Genomic DNA, 8,720 nt, shown 5'->3' with positions numbered 1-8,720 from the left:
TTCTCTAAATCCTCGCACAAACGAAAAAATGGCTGACATCGAAATAAGTGTCCAAGGAATAGAAAAGCAACTGGAATCACTCAATAGAGGAAAGTCCACTGGACCTGACGGGATACCAATTCGATTCTACACAGCGTACGCGAAAGAACTTGCCCCCCTTCTAACAGCCGTGTACCGCCACTCTCTAGAGGAACGGAGGGTTCCAAATGATTGGAAAAGAGCACAGATAGTCCCAGTCTTCAAGAAGGGTCGTCGAGCAGATGCGCAAAACTATAGACCTATATCTCTTACGTCGATCTCTTGTAGAATTTTAGAACATGTTTTTTGCTCGCGTATCATGTCATTTCTGGAAACCCAGAATCTACTATGTAGGAATCAACATGGATTCCGGAAACAGCGATCGTGTGAGACCCAACTCGCCTTATTTGTTCATGAGACCCAGAAAATATTAGATACAGGCTCCCCAGGTAGATGCTATTTTTCTTGACTTCCGGAAGGCGTTCGATACAGTTCCGCACTGTCGCCTGATAAGCAAAGTAAGAGCCTACGGAATATCAGACCAGCTGTGTGGCTGGATTGAGGAGTTTTTGGCAAACAGAACACAGCATGTTGTTATCAATGGAGAGACGTCTACAGACGTTAAAGTAACCTCTGGCGTGCCACAGGGGAGTGTTATGGGACCATTGCTTTTCACAATATATATAAATGACTTAGTAGATAGTGTCGGAAGTTCCATGCGGCTTTTCGCGGATGATGCTGTAGTATACAGAGAAGTTGCTGCATTAGAAAATTGTAGCGAAATACAGGAAGATCTGCAGCGGATAGGCACTTGGTGCAGGGAGTGGCAACTGACCCTTAACGTAGACAAATGTAATGTATTGCGAATACATAGAAAGAAGGATCCTTTATTGTATGATTATATGATAGCGGAACAAACACTGGTAGCAGTTACTTCTGTAAAATATCTGGGAGTATGCGTACGGAACGATTTGAAGTGGAATGATCATATAAAACTAATTGTTGGTAAGGCGGGTACCAGGTTGAGATTCATTGGGAGAGTGCTTAGAAAATGTAGTCCATCAACAAAGGAGGTGGCTTACAAAACACTCGTTCGACCTATACTTGAGTATTGCTCATCAGTGTGGGATCCGTACCAGGTCGGGTTGACGGAGGAGATAGAGAAGATCCAAAGAAGAGCGGCGCGTTTCGTCACTGGGTTATATGGTAACCGTGATAGCGTTACGGAGATGTTTAATAAACTCAAGTGGCAGACTCTGCAAGAGAGGCGCTCTGCATCGCGGTGTAGCTTGCTCGCCAGGTTTCGAGAGGGTGCGTTTCTGGATGAGGTATCGAATATATTGCTTCCCCCTACTTATACTTCCCGAGGAGATCACGAATGTAAAATTAGAGAGATTAGAGCACGCACGGAGGCTTTCAGACAGTCGTTCTTCCCGCGAACCATACGCGACTGGAACAGGAAAGGGAGGTAATGACAGTGGCACGTAAAGTGCCCTCCGCCACACATCGTTGGGTGGCTTGCGGAGTATCAATGTAGATGTAGATGTAGATGTAGATGTAGACGCTCTGGAGCACATCGGTTCCATGTTCCCGCAAGACGTCAAAAAGCTCTTCCATGCATGTCTCACCACAAGCTATTTCACGTGGAATGGCGATTTCTACAAACAGCTGGAAGGTGTCGCCATGGGTAGTCCTCTCAGTCCAGTGGTGGCCAACTTCTTCATGGAACAATTCGAAGCACAGGCACTGGACTCGGCGACTTGCAAACCTAAGGTGTGGTACAGGTACGTCGATGATACTTTCGTGATGTGGAGCCATGGTGAAGAACAGCTCGGTGAATTCCTGAGACACTTGAACAGCCTCCATGCCAACATAACATTTAACATGGAAGTAGAAAAGGACAAGAAACTGCCATTTCTAGATGTGCTGGTCACAAGGGACGGCGAAAACCTGGGACAGCGTGTATTGGAAACCGACACACATGGACCGATACCTCCACAATCTGTCAAACCACCACCCAAGCCAGAAAAGAGGCACGATTAGTACGCTCGTAACGAGAGCAGGACGAATATGTGAGCCTCAACACCTCAAACAAGAAATACAACACCTGGAAACTGTTCTGTGGAGCAATGGGTACTCCACAAATTACATTAGAGGTGTAACAGAGCCAAACACTCGGCGAAGTGAAGAACCAGAAAAAGGAATGTCAGGTATGGCCTTTCTGCCATACATTCCCAGAGTGACGGACAGAATCAGCCGTATATTGCGCAACCACGGCGTAACGACGATTTTCAAACCAACAAGGAAGATCAAAGAGTGTCTTAGATTGGCGAAGGAGAAAAGAGACCCACTTGCAATGTTGGGAACATACCGTATACCATGCACATGCGGAAAAGTTTATGTCAGAATGACTGGACGATCAATTAACACCAGGATCAAAGAGCATAAGCGACATTGCAGGTTGGGGCCGGTGGAGAAATCGGCCGTGGCGGAGCACGCACTGAATGAGACCGACCACGTAATAAAATTCGCCGACATGGAAATTCTGGCTGTAGAGAAGCACTATCACACGCGCTTGTTCAGAGAAGCTGTAGAAATCCAAAAACTCGCGAACAGTTTCAACAAGAAAGAGGAAAGCCTTAAGGCAAACGGATCCTGGCTGCCCGAACTGCAGCGAACGACCGTCGCAGGTAGCAAGAGGAGAACCGCACCGGAAATGACCGCGGAGAAGCCCTCGGACGTTGGCGCGCCAGGTACATATAGTTGCGGCCGCGAGCTTGCCTCCAGTTCACCACCGGCAATGGAGGGTGAAGCTATGACAATGCCAGCCACTCGTGTTGGCGAAACGTCAGAAAAATCATTAGATGAACTTCGGCCGAAGAACCCGAGACAGAAGCCAATAGGCAGTTTGTCAACAAGTGGCCACGAAAGCCTTAACAATTTTGTATTTATTTCAATAACTGCCACCACAATTCACGTAGCATATCCCTGACACACACTCCCCTATTTCGCAATAATACAGGATGAGCTACCCTTCTTTGAACTTTCTTGATGACCTAAGTCAAAACTATCTGGTAAGGATCTCACAGCTCTAGCACAGAATAGCAAGTGTAATGTAGGCAGTCTCTTTTGTGCATTTTTTGCATTCTCCAAGTGTTCTACCAATGAAACACTGTCTTTGGTTTGTCTTCTACACCACATTACCTACGTGGTTGTTCCAATTTAAGTAGCCCTTAATTGTAATTGCTGTGTATTTAGCTGAATTGAAAGAATTTAGATGTGTGTGATTTATCGTGCAACCTAAATTTATTCAATTCCTTTTAGTAGTCGTGTGGGTTACTTCATACTTCTCATTCTTTAGGATCAAATGCTACTTTTCGCATCATAGAGATCTCTAATCTGTCATTTTGCAACTAGTTTTGATCTTCTGTCAGTTAATGACAGCACCATCTGCAAACAATCTAAGAGGGGTGCTCATATTATCTCCTAAATTGTTTGTATAGCTTAAGGACAGCAGAGGGCCTGTAACACTTCCTTGGGGAATTTCACGTTTAACTTCTGCAATTACTGCAAACTGTGACCTTTCTGACAGAAAATCATGACTCTAGTCACAGAACTGAGACAATACTCCATAGGTGAGCAGAAGCCACTTGAGCGGAATGGTATCAAAAGTCTTTTGGAAATCTAGAAATATGAAATCAGTTTCAGATCACCTGTCAATAGCATTCATCACTTTGTATGGATAAAGAACTGATTGGGCTTCACAATAATGATATGTTCTGAATCAGTGCTTCCTAGGTATCAATAAAATGTTTTCTTCGAGGTAATTCATAATGTTCAAATACAGTATATATTCCACATCCTACTGCAAACTGACATCAGTTACATGGGTCTTTAATTCAGTGGATTACTCCTATTTCCTTTCTTGAATATGGGTGACCTATGCAACTTTTCAGTCTTTAGGTACAGATGTTCCATTGAGTGAGCACTTGTATATGATTCATATGTATGGAGCTATTATATAAGCATACTCTGAAAGGAATGTAACCAACATACAATTTGGCCAGAAGAATTGCCTTTATTAAGTGATTCAAGTTGCTTTGCTACTTCTCAGTTACTCAAATTTGCCAGTGTTCTTGATTTGAATTGTGTAAGACTGACTTCACATTCTTTGGTGAAAGGATTTCAGAAAACTGTTTAGTAATTTCACTTTACTGGCACTGCCACTGGTCACACTATGATTGTTATCGTCCACTGAAGCTAGTGATTGTATCTTGCCACTGGCGTACTTTACATACAACCAGAATGATTCTGGATTTTCCACCAGATTTCAAGACAGCATTTCACTGTGGAAACTATTAAAAGCATCTTGCATTGAAGTCCATGCTAAATTTTGAGCTTTTCTAAAATGTCATCAATCTTGGAGATTTTTGTTCTGACCTGTTTTGGGTGTGGGAGATCAGTTCCACCTCTTATTAATTTATTTGGTATAAATCTCTTGGACGGCATCAATTATTTTTTCAATAGATGTATTTTGCACCTATTTTAGTTGAATTTGCTTGTTACAGTATTCAGTCACGCTACAACCACCTTGCGGTCACTAATACCTGTATCCATCACGATGATCCCAATTTCCTCAGGATTATTTGTTGCTATGAGGTCAAGCATTTATTGTTTTCAATTAATAGACTTAAGTTTAACTGATTAAGTGCTGAGGCTTTCACGGGCACTTGTAGATAAGTTGTCTTGTTAACATTCTTCGTAACTTCTTCACAGAGTGTCTTTTTTCCAGTTGTTTTTCTGATGTTCAAAAAAATTTGACACTTGAAATTTTGTACAAGATACAATGTAACTTCATGGACAACAACAAAGTCTAGAGGGAAGACAATCAGCACAGAAGATTATTTAAATTTTTCAGATGAGCACACTAAAACTAAATGTAATTGGTAACCATGTAAATTATTATTAATATACTTATATTTCTAAATTCAACAAATTTTGCACAGTTATTGTTGTAAGATTTTGGTGATGTTGATATACGAGGGCAGTTCAATAAGTAATGCAACACATTTTTTTTCTCAGCCAATTTTGGTTGAAAAAACTGGAAATTTCTTGTGGAATATTTTCAAACATTCCCGCTTCGTCTCGTATAGTTTCATTGACTTCCGACAGGTGGCAGCGCTGTACGGAGCTGTTAAAATGGCGTCTGCAACGGATGTGCGTTGCAAACAACGGGCAGTGATCGAGTTTCTTTTGGCGGAAAACCAGGGCATCTCAGATATTCATAGGCGCTTGCAGAATGTCTAAGGTGATCTGGTAGTGGACAAAAGCATGGTGAGTCGTTGGGCAAAGCGTGTGTCATCATCGCCGCAAGGTCAAGCAAGACTGTCTGATCTCCCGCGTGCAGGCAGGCCGTGCACAGCTGTGACTCCTGCAATGGCGGAGCGTGCGGACACACTCGTTCGAGATGATCGACGGATCACCATCAAACAACTCAGTGCTCAACTTGACATCTCTGTTGGTAGTGCTGTCACAATTGTTCACCAGTTGGGATATTCAAAGGTTTGTTCCCGCTGGGTCCCTCGTTGTCTAACCGAACACCATAAAGAGCAAAGGAGAACCATCTGTGCGGAATTGCTTGCTCGTCATGTGGCTGAGGGTGACAATTTCTTGTCAAAGATTGCTACAGGCGATGAAACATGGGTTCATCACTTCGAACCTGAAACAAAACGGCAATCAATGGAGTGGCGCCACACCCACCCCCCTACCAAGAAAAAGTTTAAAGCCATATCCTCAGCCGGTTAAGTCATGGTTACAGTCTTCTGGGACGCTGAAGGGGTTATTCTGCTCGATGTCCTTCCCCATGGTCAAACGATCAACTCTGAAGTGTATTGTGCTACTCTTCAGAAATTGAAGAAACGACTTCAGCGTGTTCGTAGGCACAAAAATCTGAACGAACTTCTCCTTCTTCATGACAACGCAAGACCTCACACAAGTCTTCGCACCCGAGAGGAGCTCACAAAACTTAAGTGGACTGTTCTTCCTCATGCACCCTACAGCCCCGATCTCGCACCGTCGGATTTCCATATGTTTGGTCCAATGAAGGACGCAATCCGTGGGAGGCACTACGCGGATGATGAAGAAGTTATTGATGCAGTATGACGTTGGCTCCGACATTGACCAGTGGAATGGTACCGTGCAGGCATACAGGCCCTCATTTCAAGGTGGCGTAAGGTCGTAGCATTGAATGGAGATTACGTTGAAAAATAGTGTTGTGTAGCTAAAAGATTGGGGAATAACCTGGTGTATTTCAATACTGAATAAAACAACCCCTGTTTCAGAAAAAAAATGTGTTGCATTACTTATTGAACTGTCCTCGTACAAAAAATAAAAATAAAAAAAATATTAAGTGTCATGTAATATTTTGTGTAATGCAATATCTTGTATCGACACCTTTTATTAACCTGACACGTTCCACATCATTACGAAGTGTCGTATTCATGATCTATGGAATAAGTACTAAACTCATCTAATCTACTAACTTTTATAGACAATTGTTTAAGCCACTCTACATACTGCAATAGACACAGAAAACATTTACTATTATGCTATGAACAAATTGTCGCAAGCTGAAAACTACAAAAGTATCCATCAGCACAATAAAATGAATGAAATTGTGCAACTAGTTATAAGCTACTCTTACTACTTTCCAGAAAGAAATAAATAATGAGATTACAAAAATTCTTAACTACACAAACATTTTTTCACAGTAATTTTAAAAAATACAACATACAGAAATAATTTTAAAGAGAAACCAAAACCATCTGGACAAGACCAATCACAAAAATCCTGAATAAAAAAAAATTCTGTGTAAAATCTTCATAAACCAACTGACATAAATATTAGCCACAGAACCCACAAACAACTAAAATTTAACTCAAGATATCACAGGAACTCAGACTTTAGCACTAGAGTTCAGAATTTGGCTAAGAAAGCAAGAGGAATGAGTTGCTCCTTAACTGAACTAATGTATTATACATCAAGTGTAAAGTAAGGGAAAACCATCTGCAGTACTATGAAGGTCCACAATTGCTTATCTGCGAGAGATATTTCAGTTTTGGACAAGTTCAAGTCTATCATGACTCTCGAAGACAATGACCTCGACAGACATTCCGTACCTTGGCCTTTTCCTCAATTTCAATGTGCTCATCCATTAAGTCTGCAGAGTGTTCATAAGTTTGAAATATTAAGAAGTCCAGGACATGTGGTATATGATGTTGTGCTGGAAACAATGTCCACCTTTTCACACAGATCTCACTGAAAAACACACATTGTGTAGAATGTCAAAATTTCAAACAGTGCAAAAAACCTTGAAAACTACAAGTTATCACTGAGTCATAAAACTAAAGTTGGTGTTTTTAATGGTAGCAGGTGAAGGAATTATTTTTTCAACACCCATTGCGTACATGTGGCGAAATATGATTTTACTTTGCTCAAACATAAGATGTAAACAGACTAGAACATAAGAGTTGTGGGTAGTACATGCCACAGGTCAAAGGTTTCACCCTTTCTAGACACATCAAATAAAAAGCCACATGTTTTCACTTATGATAAACACATAAAAGATATTTTTTAAATAACAACACCACTTGATGTGTTTATGCAATGTTTTTCCATTAAACTAACATGCTGTCTTTGAAAAACAGCCCATTCATTTTCAAATTTTGTCTATTTGTTATGACAAATAAGCATGATAGCATTTCAGATGTATAGCAACTGAAACCATGAGGTTACATTGTACTAGTGAACAAAATACTTTCGTTCTTATTACGCCTTCTAGTACAATCTTCAGCCATCCCAAACTAACTCAAGAATATAATTACTAGTTTCCACAATACTATTAAACATACTCTCTTACTGTACAACCACTACACATGACTGATGTTTTTTTTCTTTTTTATTATTGGTGGTTTCTTCTTAACTGGCCAGTTACTGGCAATCGTTACTTTTAGACTTGGATAATGTTATCAGGCCACTCTTACTTCCAGCCTATTTCTTGCATCAACTATTTCTCCTCATTTAAAGTTTAATGTGACTTTTCCTTTCAGCAGCACCCTTTCTGTTTCTTAGCTACTAATTTCCCATTTCTCCTCAAAAAGAAACTACTGTAAAATTACAAAAGCTAAGACATTCAAATTGATAAAATCTATGTGACTGTCATGCCTGAGCCAGTTGACCATTAATCTGTATGAAGTCACAATCCTCTTCCAAACTGCTTTTGAGACTCGTATAATGCTAAAATGGGTGGAAGAAGATTTGGAAGCAGAAGGTAATGATACGGAGTAGAATGGTAAGCTTTGGAAAATATTAGACCAAGACAATTAAAGCCCTTCTGGACCAGTTACAGAACATGCAGATGATAAAGGAAGATTTCAGACTAAATGTCAAATAAGACATTCAGAAAAGAAAATATGGAGGTCATTTATTTAACAGCAATATTGCATCTAACTGCTACATATCAGATTTCATATCTTTTGATTTGTTTGGCTGTCTAGGCCTTGGTGAATGTACATAGGCGAGGAAAATTATAATATTTTATATTCCACAATATGAAATTGCTTTAAAAAATAATCAAACTCTTTCAGCTATTAATTCTGACAGACCATTTATTAAAGTCAAACATTTTGCATAGTTTCTTTATT

Source organism: Schistocerca americana, chromosome 3 (assembly GCF_021461395.2).
Source record: "Schistocerca americana isolate TAMUIC-IGC-003095 chromosome 3, iqSchAmer2.1, whole genome shotgun sequence".
Lineage (NCBI taxonomy): Eukaryota > Metazoa > Arthropoda > Insecta > Orthoptera > Acrididae > Schistocerca > Schistocerca americana.
Note: the sequence above shows the minus strand (reverse complement) of the source record.